We start from the raw sequence: 17,749 nt of genomic DNA on the forward strand, positions 1-17,749 counted from the left end.
TTAACCGGAAGATAAAAACAACATAATTCAATCATTTTTAAAGCAAAAAATGTACAATTTACAAACATATAAGAGTAAAGAAACTGAGATCACTGAGCCGGGTAACAGAGTGGATATATTTATAAATACACTGACTACCAATAAGTATTTGGGCACCTATGCAAATGACGATATCTGCGGTCCTAAGGTACATCACGGACACCGCCGGTATATATCGTGTAGGAAACAGCATCGCCTTTAGTCGCATGCAAGATGCCTCGCAGTTCGCAGCTCTCTGATTTCGAGAAAGGTATAATTATCGGGTATCACAAATGTGGCCGATCCTTAAGGGACATATCTAGCGATCTGAAGTACCCAAAATCGAAAGTGGCCTATGTGATTAAGAATTGGAAGGTGAGCGGTGATTGTCGGAATGTGCCTCGAGTCGGCAGACCAACGAAACTGGGAAATAGAGACCGACGAGTGCTGTCCAGAGAAATTCGGAAGAACCGCACCCAACCGATGGCCCTCATCCGCGAGGAGTTTCAACAGGCATCCGGGAATATTGTTTCAATGAATACCATCCGTAAGGAAGCACATCTGCTTGGTTTTCATGGTCGTGCTGCTGCCCATAAGCCTTTGATCACAAAGTCCAAACGCGCTGCTCGGCTAATGTGGTGCAAAGCACATCGAAATTGGACCGTAGATCAGTGGAATCGGGTTCTTTGGAGTGAAGAATCAAGGTTCACCCTTTACCGTTCGGATGACAGGGTCTGGGTCTGGCGTCTACCTGGAGAACGTCTCCTGCCAAAATGCATTGTGCCAACAGTCAAGTTCGGCGGAGGTGGAATTATGGTCTGGGGGTGTTTCTCCTGGTATGGGCTGGGACCCTTGATCCCCATTCATGGTAAGCTCAACTCCGATGCCTACTGTACTATTTTGGATGACAATGTGCTTCCTACGTTGTGGCAGTTTTACGGGTTGGACCCCTGTTACTTTCAGGACGACAATGCCAGTTGTCATGTTTTGACGTTAACCAAGGCTTGGTATGGTGCCAATGGAGTTCATCGAATGGACAGGCCTGCCCAGAGTCCAGACCTGAACCCTATCGAGAACCTCTGGGACGAGTTGCATCGCCGAATTCATGGGTGCACTACCCGTGCAAAATCAGTGAAGGAACTTCTATGTCTTCTCCAAGCCGAGTGGAAGAAAATACCAATAGCAGTCATACAAAGACTTGTGGAAAGTATGCCCCAGAGGATCCACGCTGTAATTACCTCTCGTGGAGGCTCTACCAACTATTGATTTTGAATAAAGTTAGTTTTACTTTTCTATCACAGGTGTCCAAATACTTATTGGTAGTCAGTGTATATTTATATACGTTTGGCGCGGCCGATTGAAACCAAAATACGAGATGCACATCTACATGTTATAATAGTCTTATATACAAAATTTTAACGTTCTGAGGCTACTCGTTTTTGAGTTATGCGAGATACGTAAGTACGCACGCACGTACGTACGTATTACGTACGTTCGTACGCACGTACGTACATACTTTCGTACAGACGCTACAAAAAATCCTCTTCAGGATTCATTTTAAAGCAATTTTTTAGTTTTTTTTTTTGGAGGAAAAGAGTCTTTTATTCTGTCCTTACGTATAGATATTACGCAAAAACATCGTTAAATTGCATTCGAAAGCTGTCAAAGTTGATATTTTCGTTGAAATATACTGCCTGAAGCTTTTCGCGATTAGAATACTTCCTTTTTACTTCGTACAAGGAAGTAAAAATAAATACTATTCTTTTTAATAGTCTCCAATCTAGAGAAACATTTCTATTTTAAAGGTATCTTAGCTAGTGAAATAAAAGTCTCTATTTTAATGGTGTATTCTTTCTTAGAGGAAAAGAATAGTTGAGAAATCATAGGTATAAACTACTCAGATTAAAAACATTTCTATTTTAAAGGTATCTTAGCTAGTGAAATAAAAGTCTCTATTTTAATGGTGTATTCTTTTTTAGAGGAAAAGAATAGTTGGCATTCGACGAGCATATATTTATTTATTTTCCTTTGAACCACGGCATTGACTTTCAAACACCGACTTTCTCAGGCTACAAAAATGTAGCGCCAATACATGATGCAATCACCTCAGTAATCCTTATAAAATCCTGACATAGTCTCATGCGTATTCTTCACTGGGTGAAACGAAGACATGAATGACAATTGTTGTCTAACTCTATTGTCCATTCTGTGATGCTTCTCTGTTTCTTGACATCCGTTTCTCAGAAACATAAATAGAAATGATTCCTTTCGTATAATGCGACAAAAATGAGCTTTTGGAGGTTGACAAATAATATGTTGGAGTTCGAAAAATAAATAGGGATATTAATCCATCTTGCGGTCAGGCGAGGATTTATATTTACGTTTACATTGCCTAGCGAGGTGATATCAGTCCGGAAATTAATGCTGCGCTTGAGAAGACGGCGTAAATACACGGGTGATAGAAAAGTTGAGTGGCGTTCATCCCGCACATATATCCGTCTTCATTTATATGTTTGGTGTTTGGTACGTGTTTTTTATATTAAATGATGTTTTTCCACTAGAGCATAGGTTTCTTACTCGGAATTAAACCTACTTTATGATAAAGATATATGAGAATAAAAAAGACGAATATTTACATTAAGAAAAACCTAGCAAAATTCAAAAACTATTTTTATACACTCCAGGCAACTAACTAAGTAAACGAGAAAGTAACAGAAAGTTCAGATTAAAATACAACGATAATGCATTATATTGTAGACTCATTAGAGTTTTTGAAGCAGGAGCTATAAAAAGTCTGCAGTGCCTTCGCCAGGACTTGAACCTGGACTTCTCGAATATGCTTAGAGTCTAGTATGTTTGCAATCATACCACAAGGGTATGCGGAAAGGAGGGAGAAAATGCCTTATAATATAACATATATTGTGCTGCATATATGTAAATTAGAATTTCGGAGAGGAAATGAATACATTTTCAATCATAGCCAACAGAAAGACTCCTTTCATACCTTGAGAAAATAATGATCATGTTATTGACGAGCATTTCTGGTGAGGCCATATTTAATACTAAGCGCTTTTAATACTTTAATGACTTTAATCCTATAATCATCCTTTAATGGACTGTTACATTTTTAATATCTGAACAAAGAAATAGCAGAAGGTGAAAAAGGAAAATAACAGCAGGAAAAGCAGAAAGATGTGTCCAGATTGATAACCCAGTTCGGAATGGTTGACGAGGTATGTAAATAAAATAATGAGACTGAATTTTTAGTAATTGTTTATTTGATTAAAATTACAATCTCAGATATTATATAATATATATTTTTAATATTTAACTTTAATAAATTGTTATCGGTTTTTTGTATATTTTATGTTTGTGATTTTCTTCTTTAATGAGAATGCTTCAAAGTTGACATGCAAAACATTTTTAAATATCCCCATGAAACAACAAAAATACAAACATATGTGGAATACGAAAATATATATGGAAACATACATTTGGCTCTCAGTGAAAGAATGAAAATAGTGCTAATGACTTAGAACGTACCAGAAGTGAGCGTAGCCTTACCCACCTAACCAAAATCTCCCTCCTTACAGCATGCCTTCGTGGTGTAACGGTGAGCACAATAGGCGCGTATGCGAGAGGTCCAGCTTAAAGTCCAGGCGAAGGTATTGCTCATTTTCCATTCCTGCTTCAAAATATTCTAATGATAGTGGGGCTCAAACGAAAAGGTGGGGAATGATGATTCCTCATCACCAAGATTTGGCGACTGGGCCCCTTAATCCGCAGTCGTCTTGTAAAAGGGGGGTATATGAGATCTTTTATCCCTCCTTTCTGCATGTTTTCGTGGTGTAACGATAGCACACTCGACAGGTATTCGAGAGGTCCAGGCTCGAATCCTGGCAAGTATACCTTGCTCATTTTGTTGTCTCTAGCATCGAAACAACCTAATGGTTCTACAGACTTTTCTTCAGTACTAGGTAGTTCATAGAATCTCAGAGGTCATTTTTGTTTAGCTGTTCTTTCCCTAAGTGTCGAACAGAAACACGCAGTATAAGCACAGAGACGGGTGAGTTTCATGTTCATAAAATTTTCATGCAGTTTTAACATTTTGTAGGGTTACAACTGGCACGAAAGAGAACGGAGGACAACATGTTAGCAGTCTAGAAGAGACATTAGAAAAAGGCAGAGTTCAGTTTTAAAATTTAGAGAGGAAATGCAAAATATTTTATCTACTCAGATATTGTTACGGAGGTTCAAATCCCGCGAACTGGCTGCATCTGCGTTTTCGTGGATTTTCCCATGTGTAACGTGTATACGAGCCAGTTTCCCTTAGAAAGTCCTCCACGAAGGCATCCCTCCCTTTAGGCAGATAGCCCTCGTGTGCTTTGCCATACTTATATAATCCAATCCAATCCAGATATTGTTACGATTTAACATTAATACTATAAAAATATTCCCTTATACAGGGTTTCTTAAACTTTTTCACGTCGCGACCCTTTTTTATCACTGAGATGTTTTCGCTATTCCCAGGACCCCACAATATTTACAAAACTTTTGTGGGACCCCATAAGTATTGCGCAAATCCAACACACGTGTGAGTGAAGCTGTCAATTTTTTCACTTGTATACTGTAAGGATAAGGATAAGGAACGGGGGACGTGGGCACTATGCCTCTACCATACGGTTAATTAGTATAACACCACGCCCGCCATGATCTATATAACCCTTAAGACAACACTAATTCAAATACGTGAGTACATAATTGAAAATGAATGATTGCTTACAAACAATTGTAGTATACCTTGGCAGTAAAATTGTTGCATTTGTGTAAATAACAGGTTACGGTACTTACAGAAATTTTGTGGGAGCCCCCCATAAGTATAATCGGACACACGTGTGAGTGAAGCTGTCAATTTTTTCACTTGTATACTGTAAGGATAAGGATAAGGAACGGGGGACGTGGGCACTATGCCTCTACCATACGGTTAATTAGTATAGCACCACGCCCACTATGATCTATATAACCCTTAAGACAACACTAATTCAAATACTGAGTACATAATTGAAAATGAATGATTGATTACAAACAATTGTAGTATACCCTGGCAGTAAAATTGCTGCATTTGTGTAAATAACAGGTTACGGTTACGGTACATTTAACATAATACGATGTAATTAAGAAAAGATATATGTTATTGCGTAAGACTTCTAACAAGTGATATATAATTATACTTAATACATGATACAGCGCGAGGATAAACTCCTGAATGCTAGTCAAACATATAATTAGAGAGAGATTATAGGATGATAAAAATACAGTACAGCATGTTAGAAATACAGTATAGGAAAATTACAGTACAGTTATGATAAAAACACAGTATATGATGATAAAAATACAGTAGTTTACAGTAGATTACAGTAATGATGAATACATACGTATGGGCTAACTTGTATACTGTAATATACTTTGCAAGTTTAGGTTATTAATTTGTAATTTTAAGACACGGAACAATGTAAAAATTTTAAATGAGTGACTGGCGGAATAACAGCGTCAGGTGCAAAGCAAGGAATTTGAACGTTTATAATATAAAAAGAACGCGTCGAAACGTTTTCGTTTTTTTTCTTATCTTTATCTACTTTCAAATACATTGTGTACAAATATTTGGTAATTGTAAAATTATTATAATAAGTTAAAGAATTATCAAAACTGCTAAAATTTTTGGCGACCCTCTGCTGCAAGGGGGTCGCGACTCACAGTTTAAGAAACTCTGCCTTATCAGATAATATTGAAATTAACCCCTTATGAGATAAGAAAAGTGGTTAGCATTTCGCGTACTTCTGCCAAGAAGTTTCTTATATTTCTCACAAGTAAGTTTTAGAAATGTTTCCATGTTCCAAACAAGTCTTCCAAGGGGGCTGCCAATTAAAGCTGCCCTTGAGTGTCATTTAAAACAAAAGAAGATACAGTATGTTCCAAAACATTTTTAAGGTACAAGTTGCATTTCAATTTTAATCTCAATTTAAAAAGGAAAATTTAAGTAAATTTTTAAGTAAAGGTAAAATTAAGTCGTTTTTTAGGTTCCAGATGTCTTCGAATTTTCTGTTTTATGATGACACTGAAGGTCACGCAAAGAGAGGTCTCTTCATATCTTACCGATTTCATTTCCAATTTAAAGACCATCTCTCAACTTGCGATGGGCTCAGATTGGGTATCTCAGGTGTTCGACTGTGATTCAAATTTTATAGTTAGATTAGTGTTAAAATTTAGGAGCTTGATCTCATATCGAACGAATAAATTCAGAACGAAGCAATCCTAATTTAAATATCGATGTCTTATATGTTTTATAGTATGTTTCATAAAAGTAACCTACGAGATGACTTATTTTTACAATGTGCCACATACAAAATGATTAGGAAAACACTTGTACAAGAATGGATAAGTATTTGAATACTTTTTTTTCAATTATTACATACACATGATTTGACCTGTACCATTTAATCAAAAGATGCAATACGTTTTACATATGTATCATTTATATGCTATATCAGAGCATTATCTTATATTTGATAGTTACAATGAATTTTTTTTATTCAAAGGGATAATTTGCCCACAAGGATTTATAATATCGTTTTGGCATTTTCCGTTGATTCAGTATAAACGTTGATTCACTTTTTAAATTTTTGCCACCAAATATTAGAGCCCTATATTAAAACATTTACATATTAACCATATTGATAGAACCCACATTCTGATCCAAGCCAGTGTCTTAGATACTTGGCAATTCTTAACTGCTGTTCTTTTGAAGATATTTTTTTCACTCGCAATCTTTCTCTTATATTATATGTTACTAATATGTAAATGCTCTAATATAGGGCTATATTATATATACAGAAATTAAATAATGAACAATCTGCATAAATGCATGCATGTTTCTCGGATTGTGATAAAACAACGGTACTTAGAGCCATCAAACTTTGAATAACGTACGTTTCCACCAGAATATGGGCATCTAGAAGCCCACATTTGGAATTTGTTTTATTATTGTTATAGTTTGTAAAACTTTAACGAATTTTTGATTAACAAACTCAACGATTTCAAAGCGAGCAATGGCAACACTGTACGAAAAAAAAAAAAAAAAAAAAAAAAAACACTTTTATCTCCAGCTTGCGAGACTATGTATCGGAAATTCTAAAGATATGCTCATTTTAAAATTATTTTGCGATATTGCTGTTGAAATGAATTTTATACTTTAAGTGCAAGGAACATGATATTTAATAAATAAAGGTAACGCAAAAAGCGTTAAAATCGCCCTGTGGGTTCGAACATGGGATTTGTTTCGATGCACAGAGATGATTTTCATTTTGCTAACGAAATGATTTTGCGTTCAGTATTGTAGTTTGGATGCTTTAATACCTTTCATATAAGAGTTAAATTAACTTTACCAGCCATTTGATTATACCGACCTTTAAGTTCTGTAACACATCGTTAATCATATATGCTAATTTATCTGCTGTAAGCAAAAGAAAAGACAATAATAAATCATGAATGAGGCGTACCTTCTTAAGATGATAGATTGGATGAGGTTACATATGTATTAAATTCAAGGCTTGGTAAATTGCTGAGATCCCATTTCAGGTTTTGAAAATTGTGTCGAAATATTGCAAAATAAGAGTATTTGTAACAAATCGTATAATTTCCTTACCCTAACTCCTTGCATTTAACTTCATAATATCAATAAATAATACATCAAATGATTCGATCTCGTATGTACTTTGTCTCATTTATTAAAGTTATATTGAAGAAACCGTCACATAACATCATATTTGAGTTTCCGTTAACCATTATGTCTGAATGCTCGTTAGCACACTATTAAGCTACACTGAAATAAAGAAAACATAAATTTGCGAAATAATGTGAGAAGTAAACAACCGGACGGGGGTGTATGTTAATTTGCGTGTATATATTGCTAAAAAGCAAATATATCATATTATATACAATATATATTTATATGAACCCAAGCATTGTTAGGAACACACAAATACTATTTGATGTGTATACTAGATAAAAAATAAATCCATGTGATTCCCATTTGAGTGAATAAAAACTGAATCAAGTGCATTTTATAAAGTTATTTATTCCTTTATTTAGTTTTTTAGGAATTTTATTTTGGCGGGGTATAGTTTTCCGAAACTAAATTGTTGAACAAAGACAATTGCCATATTGATACAACCCACATTCTGATCCAAGCCAGTGTCTTAGATCCCTAGCAATTCTTATACTGCTGTTCTTTTGAAGATATTTTTTTTTCATTCACAGTCTCTCTCTTCCTCTATAAGGTATTTCTCCCGCCTTCTTAGCATACCTTCGTGGTATAATGGTCAGCCAGCCAAGCGCATATTCGAGAGGTCCGTGCTTCTAGTCCCGGCAAGGACATCACTCATTTTTCAAGTTTCCAAGCTTCCAAATAACCTAATATCTCTACAGTGGCGCCCGAAATGAAAACAAAGGTGGTGGATGATAATTCTCCACCACCACAAGGATTTGGCGATTGGGCCCCTAATCTCCAGCCGCCCTTTAAAAGGGGGAGTATGTAAGGTATTTCTCCCACCTTCTTATCATGCCTTCGTGCTTTAGTGTTCAGCGTAATCGGCGCGTATTCGAAAGGTCTGTGGTTCGAGTCTCGGAGATGGCATTGCTCAATTTTCATGCATCCTGTTTCGAAATAACCTAATGTCTCTACACCTCTTCGTCCTATATTTTAGTCATAAGACTCGATAGTACCTTTATGGTAATTTGACCCGTTTTATTGACTAGCACGTTAATATATAATCCTGTTATTTGCACCTGGTTTTAAACAGCATCCCGATATAGTGATCAGCATTGCACCAGGACCGAAGTGAACATCAGCACTCATCTGAAATGTCTATGACCAACAAACATGGCCTATTCTTATATAATCCTGTTATTTGCACCTGGTTTTAAACAGCATCCAGATATAGTGAGCAGCATTGCTCCAGGACCGTAGTGAACATCAGCACTCATCTTAAATGTCTATGACCATCAAACATGGCCTATTCTTGATTATTCAAGGGCATTCATTATTATTATTATTATTACTGTTATTAGCTCTTGAATGTTCAAGAAATTGAGCCTTGATTATTCATGGCTTACTTGTTCCCTTTATTATTCAGGAAGTTAAACGCTTGGGACAACTTATGAAAGAAAACATTTACTTTGTGCAATCAGGTATGGGGTGAAAAAATAGAACGATAAACCATTATTAAATGCACACGATTAAATGAATTCTAAATTCATTGAAACTTGAATTGAAAGGTCAAAGTGTTCGACGAGTTTCTTGTTGGTATCCTCTAAAAGCATTATCACTTTCAGGAAAGGAGGTAAAACGAAAAAGAAAAAGCTACGTTTCATTTCGATTGTTATGAATTGAGCTTGTATACATTACTGGAAGAAATCTGTGTAGTTTAAAAGAAGTGTAGCTGTCACTGAAACCTCAATTAGTTCAAGTCCTGCTTTCTGCGCTGTCGTTTTTGCCTTCTAAATTAAAACTCAAGGCTTCTAGAGAAAACGGAATGGATGTTGAACACCGATTCGCTGCCATCTTTTCTTCCGTGCGTGTAAAATTCTTTTGACTTCTGAATGGTTTCTTTTTATTCTATGTCAACTTCTGCAGATGCTTAAAATTTACCCATCAATGAGAATACATATTTATATTAACTCACCGCCTTCATCTTCATTCTTTCCGCTCTTCAATTCAAAATTATGTATGACAGTGTAAATCTTTCACTTGTCTAAGTTTCTCCTCTGGTAAAATAAGCTTTCAGCGACAAGAGTTTCCAAGGAGATATGGCATCGAGCCTGTTGCTTGCAAAAGCTGTGATATACACCTGAAGCACCAACAAATTAGCCTTGAATATGAGATAGATATGATATGTCTCTCAAATCTAGCTTATTATCCTAAACGGCGTTAGCCCAGAACGGATATTAATTTCGTATTTAATTATACTTTATTTATATTATTAAGTATTACTTATGCTTCTGAAAACCGTGTAAAGAAAAATGAATCTCAAACCGTGAATCTTGAAATCATCTGTTATTTTTCATATACGACACAATCCTGGCTTACCCGTTAACCCAACGAAAAATGGTTTATGGTGCTTTAAGAATATATGATAAATGAAGGATGACGGAAGGACTGTACGAAAGTTTACCGTGGGGAAATCCCGAAATGACTTCAGAAATATTTTAAAGCACTTTTAAAGGAATTGCTGCGTATTGTATTTGCTATTTTTGTATATCAGTAGATAAAAATGTGCCTATTTCTTCAGTTTAGACTTTCTAAGTTTTTATGCTGCAAAATGGAGTTTAATCTGGTTTTGAAAATTAAGAACAGGTTAACGGTAATTGAGAATTTTTAATTCTGCATTCTATTTTTATTGTAAAAATTACCGAGAAAATAATCGGAGTTTTTTGATAGATTTTGCTGTGTACGACTGAATTTTAAGAAATACTCAGTGTTTACTAACAAATCGTAATACGATCACACTTTTTGAGTAACAAAAGAGAGTAGTTTAATTTGACTATTGCATTCGCGTATTTATTTCTTACTAGCACTGAAGCTGCCCAGACGTCATAGTGGTTAGGGGAGCCTACTGTGGTGCAGAAGGGCCCGAGTTCGAATACCGGAGAAGTCATGGATGTTTGTAAATGTATAGTGTATAGCAGAAAATTATCAGTGGTATAAACCACGACATCTTATGATTATTTTTAATGCTTTCATAACATAACCCGATGGAAGTTTGGTCTTTCACAAGATTTCCGAATAGGGTGCCAATTTAGATATTCTTTCAGCGATCACGATGAGAGACATCTGGATGCTTTGAAATGCCTCTACATATCCAGAACTAACCATTTCAGAGTATTTGACCAAGCAGTCTTTTATAACCATCTGTGAAAGATTGTTTGTGACCATCTGTGAAGCCCTCTGTGAAAGAGTATTTGGCTTTCATCTCCGAGAGGGCGAAGCTTGCGTGAACCCCACCTTTTATTTTTCGGTTAAAAAATATACTTAATATACTCTATTGTTGCTTCAGTTCTTTCTTCAAGTCCTTCAGCTTGTGCTTCCCCGTTAATCCGTTTGTGCTGCTAATAGTGATGGTTCACATTATAAAACTTACATACGCTGATAGTGGATCTGCTCATTAAGCATACAGTTTTATCTTTCTCTTAAGCAAAAAAATACTACGATTCTTATTCTTCTTGAAATCTGCGATGTTCATTGTTAATTTTTTGTTTAGAATTAGTTCCGAATGAGACATACCACGCGAATGAAAACTTTTCAAAAATTGGTCTGCTTAAGAACTAATTAACTAAATAGAAGTAAGTAACTATATTCACTGCAGCTAATCCAGCTTCTGAGTGAGTGCACCGCTATGATGCTTTCCGATCATGGAGGTGAACTAAAGAGAATTATACACCATCACAAAGGAGAAATCTCTAAAGTTACAGTGTTGCATATTATATACTAATAATATAATAGCAGTTTCTGTATTTTACAAAATCTTTCTTCGGGATCTGGCCGCTAAATGCCACGACTGCGCTTCTGAGTCGCTGCACATCAACGGAGTTGCTCGAAGACACAAGAATATGCTAGATCGCAGGCCATCTATTCAGCACACAAAAACAATCAGCACAATTTCGTAAATAACTAAATTCCTCACATGTTGACATTTGGGGAACTGAGGAGGCGGATGTCCTAGCAAAGATGGGTGCCGAGGAGGCTCTTTGACTTACCTTGAGCAAGGAATAACATCCTGAGCAAGGTTTTCCGCCAGAAAACTGATAAAATGAATTGACTTGTCCTTCCGGCGCATTCTTGGTACTGTGTTGAATCTCCTGGTGGATCATTTGCTGTGAACTGTGACGGATGAATCCAGACAGCATTCCGCCGCTTTCTTAGTGGCCATCTAATGTCCGAAATGTAACAATGAGCAGGCTTCTTCGGCACATATTCTTAGGTGTCTGGGTTTGTCCTACTGACGATATATTAACGTTCCTGCTAGTCTGTGACCTTCTGAAGGTAAATGGATCTCGTCTAGCAGAAGCTGGACTCGAGAATTAGCAACAACAACAAGAAATAAGGTAATTATATAACAGACTATTGCAACGTATAATTAAGTGTTGAGAAACGGTTTCATGTCAATTATCTGACTAGCACAAATACTTTTGTATGATATCATCTCAAGTCTCTTATTTAGCATCCGAGTTTGTATATACGTCTCGATATTTAGCGGAATTCGAATTTTTATTGGTGTTTTTACCGGCGAAATAAGAGATGCAAAATATAAGCCGAAGGCCGCGATTTCAACTTTCATGGTATTACGGATTCAATTACACATTGACAATTACCCATTCTTTGTGTAATTGGTTGAGCTAGAAAGACGTTATACATGTCACGATAAAACAAATTATAATCTTCCTAGGCTTCGATTTTTCCTTTTTTCACGAAAGGTGTTAGCGTCACAAAATGTGAAGTATTTTTGTATTACTAACATGGGTCTTCGTTATAACTCCAATACTTCTTGCGGCCATTATGGGCGCTATTGCACTACAAACGTTGCTACTAATCTAGAACATTTTGGGCCAGTGTCATCACCTTGTCAAAGCTATAAGTAGATTCCTCTTTTTATTAGTCAATGCAATTCTTTTATGTCCGGCTTAGTTTATCGATATAAACATAGTTCATTTATCTCATTCGAATCCGTTGAATGCATTCTGTAAATATCATTCAAACCCACAGAATGCTTTTACTCAAAACTGTTTTTTCGTTGCACCTATTAGGAACAGTAGTTTATGTAAGCATGAAAATAAAAATACATTTATTTAGAAAACAAAAAGAAAAAATAGTTGTAACCTAAATTCAAGCTTCAAAACACCAGGCTCATTTCAATACTTTTATAATCCTTCTTCAGCAGTAGAAATAAATTTTTAAAAAAAATCTGAAATATTTATGTTAGGCTATTTTAATTTGTAAAGTTAGTTGATGTTGTGATCTTTTTTATTTATTATTATTTTTTTTAATCTCATTAAAACTCAGGGAAAACTAAAATCACACTCTGATTAAAGAAAACGCTTTTACTTTTACTACACAATATACTTCAGATTACTAGCGTATCATATTCTTAACACTACAGCATTAGTTTTTGCATGTATTAAATTCGTTCTACCTGAAATTTTAATTAGCGTCGATGGGGAATTATGAAAATAATCTTGTTCATAAATAATTTTTAAAAAACTGTTACTTTCCTAACTGAGAATATTTTGTTTTTTGCGAGGGTCCATACATGTAGATAAATATAAAAACAAGTCATCAATAAAATTAAAAAATAATCAGTAATAACATTAAGCAACACATGCCATTTAGATTTAAATTAATTTAGGAGTTATTTAGAAAGAAATATAAAGATGTATAAAGAAAACCTCATAATTAATTTTTTTTAACTTTAAATGTATGTCTTGAGAAATATTTTAATTAATTTCTTAGACCGCTGAATATATTTATTATTTAAAAATTAATAAATAAATTTATATTATGGTTTATCGGAAAGCTTGATTTAATCTTTTCTCAAGACGAAACGAAGAGTGGTATTAACTTCTTTGCAAAACAAACGAAAAATTGAACTAATTATTAGGATTCTGTAAGAGGAAAAAAAGCAAAATTTGAATAAATATTTTTTTTGTCTTTGTCACAACAAATCTTTGATACTTTGACCTTAACACTTCAATACTTTGTGTTTCGGATTACCAGCAGTAAAATATTTATTCATTCTATTCATAGGTTTTGAGCAAAATTAATTAAAGAGCTTCCGCAATCAATTGACAAAAAAATAACTAACATAAAATTTTCAAGATTTCTTTTATAAATCAATTTAGAAAGCTATTAATATTTGACACCGCAAATATGACTGCTGTTTTTGAGTTTTCCTTTAAACGAAATAGAATATTTGAAGTTAGCAATGAAACACTAGAGCGTTTTTAACTGCATATTTTCTTTATAGATTTTAATTCTTATTATAACTATTCGATTTTCCTATTAGTGATATAAACTAATCTTCCTAAATGATACCTTTTTTCGTTTGGTTAGTTGACTATGGAAACACACGCGAGATTTATATTGCTAAGGTTTGGGTTTTATTAAGATAACGGCAAAGCACACTAGGGCTATCTGCGTGAGGGACGGCTTCATCGAGAATTTTCTAAGGGAAACTGGCTCGTATACACGTTTCACATGGGGGAAATCACGAATATGCCCACGCAGCCGCGTGTTCGCAGGATTCGCACCTCGGACCGAGCTGCCAGTGTTCAGCGACTTTACCACTCCGCCACTGGTAAACATTATATTGCTAAGGAAAAAGGATGCCTTTCTAGAAGACTTTTTCAAGCAAACTAGTTCGCTTTCACTCTACGCTTAGTGGGTAGACACGAAAGCGCCGAAATAAACATTTGGCGGTATGTCAAACTACCAGTGTTCAACAGATTTAAGCACTCGGCTACAGATGGTATAATTTAATCATATGGTTGTTTTTCTTGCTAATTAAATGCCCAAGTTGCAGATGTCCTCATGAAAAAAAAAAAAGGTTGTTGACTCTTGATTTAAAATGTGTTTTATTAAAAGAAGAACAATCAATAACTGGTCAGACCAATGGTTGGATTACGAATTTGCTGAGCAATGTCCACTTTTGATTGGTATTACCTTCGGGCTCGGATAATCTCACAATTTTCCTCGCTTCCAACAGCCACTCTGAATTGACAGATTTTTTAAGTGGTCTATTGCTTGAAGGCCCTGCTATCTAAAATGTTATCCGAAAATTAAACACAACAGTCAATTAGCTAGCCACTTGTATCACCACATTCGACTTAGTATAGTTTTATCTTAGTAAAGTTAGAAAAATTCAGTTTCTTATTAAAATGGCAATGAATTATGCATACAGAACAGACAAACAAACATTTCTAAATTACCATGTTGAAAAACCATTTAGTGTTGTAGGGTTTCGCTTACTTAACTAACGTTTTATTGAAATTGTTGTTATCTTTCCTGAACTCTTCAACTTCCCCTCGCACTTCCTCGCCAGGATGTAAATTTAAAGTTAAGTGAAGTGAGTATTTAAACGGCTGAATCTTGGAGTTTATTCAGAGCGTGTTTTCGCTAGCCAGCGCACGTTTGGTTGCTGATCTTGCTGTTACGCTAATACGCCCCTTTGCCATTTCGAATAATTGTCACCCTGTTAGGTGTGTTGAGTCATCCGAAGTTAGCCGTAACTTCACGTGCTAATCCAGAACTCTTATATTTAAACTTGAATTGATTTATGTAATAACATTTAGTTCCACCGCAAGCTGTCGGTATTATTGTAAAGCACGAAGTATGTGCCTTTCTGTTGTTAGTTGAAAATAATAACGGGTTATTTTCACTCTTCTTCTTCTATGCTGGTATTACTTCACGCCTGTGGGAGAATTCGCCAGGTTCATTTGTAGGATCTAGATCAGTTTATGTGGCCTAAGAAGGGTAGATTTTATAGGGTTAAAACTAAGAAACGTAGATATTTGTGATCGTTATGTCTATGTCTTTACGTTAGAAAAGCTTTACTAATATTGTCATAAAACTAACAATTCGAATTTACCTTCGAATCAACAGAATAACTTATCAGGTTCAATGTTTCTTCTAACCTTCTTCGGAAACATACAATGACCTGACTAGAACAGAGAGCTTACTAAAGCTATGTTCACTAATTGTAGTAAGTAGACAGGATACAGACGAAGGGTATACAAAACCCTTTATTTTTTCTTTATATACAATGACTTCCGTACTTCGGAATACAATGACCCTCCACTCGGGGTCTAACTTAAAAGATATCAAAATAAAACTAAACTCTAATTTAACTTTAGAATAAGATTGGCCTTATAATAACAGAAAGCGTATGTAGCACAGAGACTGTGAACACTACAATACGTTTAATTTATCAAGAGGATTAAAACCTCTGGCCTGGAAGGCAAAGTAGCAACTGCGTAACTTCTAAGGTAAGCGGCCTGCTTCGAACTCACGGCTTCCTCTCTTCTGCTTGGCAAAAAGGCCACACTTAAATACTTGGCGTTCGCCAGACAACTTTGCATAAACTCCTTCACGCTTATAATTCTGGCCGGAAGTAGAAAATAAGAAGTGATAGTAAAGATTTAAAATAAAATAAACGTTAGTAAAACTTAAGATCCTTACAAACTTATATGAAATATCTCGGAGGTAGTTTGAACCTGAATTTAATTTTCATAGCTTGCACTGTTAGAAATTGAACACTGTAGTATTTACCTTTTAACGTGTAATGTTAGGTCCTGAGTTGCTTATACTTTCATATACAATGTTCCATGTATTATCCCTGTTTATCTCTTAAAAACTCTCTTGTGTACAGAGAATCTGTTAAAAACTCTATTGTAAATTAAAAAAACGTTTTCGTCTCCTTCTTGCACTGTGTTTGGTGTTTTCTGTCTTTTGTTTTTTTTTCATACCTTTTTATACATAATCTAATTGGGTCCAGGTATATGTTAAAATTTGGGTAAATTAAGAGTTCTTTTGTACGCTAAGGCTTCGTATGCCATATTTTTTCCTACAAGCACAATATTTTTGCCTAGAAACAATTTTATTATGACGTAGTCCCTTGATCAATTATTCATTCTCATGAAAGAATGAATATATTTGATAAAGCCTTCTTACACTCCTATTAGTAACGCCACATTTTTTATATTAACACTAGTGATTTCACTGATAGCACGTGTGATGGTGATGTGGTTTCGCTCTACTGACAGGGCGGTAGATGCATATATGAAAATAAAATCTGGTATTAATAAAACGTAAAAATGTTAGCGTGTGGTCTAACTGCAGGGTGAGCAACAGCAGGGATAACCAGAAAGGAGAGTAGGAACGAAAAATTATATAAACTATAGAAACGGAAAGACTGTAGACACATTAGGTTATTTCGAAACAGGAGACATGGAAAAAAAGGCAATGACCTTTCCTACATTCAAACCTCTTATCTCTCGAATACGCTCCGAGCGTATTCCCCCCACGAAAAAATATTCTAAGAAGGCGGGAGAAATACCTTATATACTCCCCCTTTTAAAGGGTGAATGGGGATTAGGAGACCCAGTCGCCAAACCTCGGTGGTGGAAAATCGGAATCCACCACCGTTTTTAATTCGAGCGTCATTTTAGAGACATTAGGTTATTTCGAAGCACGAGAGATGAAAAATGAGCAATGCCCTCGCCGAGACTCGAACCTTGGACCTGTCGAATACCTGTCGAATTATTTAATTTTTACAATACAGTTATAAATATATTAATTATAATATTATGCTCATAACTGTCTTACGATAAAACAAAAGGTTTTTGCCTCAATAGCAATGCTTCCTGTTTTTCAAAACACAAATCTTCTCATACCAAATAAATTTTGTCTCAAAAATGATGGTTGACACAATATTTATAAGAGAATTTTAAATAAATTTGAACTACGTTTTAGAGAATAGTCATTAGTTTCATGTATGTGAAGGCAAGCCCTCACATTTTTCACTTCAAATTCGATTGCGCTGTGGCAACTAACATTGGCAAAAAAGGGTACAAATAAACCAGCTTTGAAGTTCCGCTCTTCCCTCTTTAGTGTTGCTTTCACACG

At 35.3% G+C, this 17,749-nt stretch overlaps 1 protein-coding gene across 4 annotated transcripts in view; it reads left to right on the forward strand.

Moving 5' to 3' along the window:
• Stacl (SH3 and cysteine-rich domain-containing protein) overlaps positions 1 to 17,749 on the forward strand; it is a 512,710-nt gene that overhangs the window by 21,921 nt on the left and 473,040 nt on the right. The gene's annotated exons all lie outside the window — the stretch shown is intronic.

Source organism: Stegodyphus dumicola, chromosome 3 (assembly GCF_044657685.1).
Source record: "Stegodyphus dumicola isolate Sdum_Otavi_A_Nest chromosome 3, ASM4465768v1".
Classification (NCBI taxonomy): Eukaryota; Metazoa; Arthropoda; class Arachnida; order Araneae; family Eresidae; genus Stegodyphus; species Stegodyphus dumicola.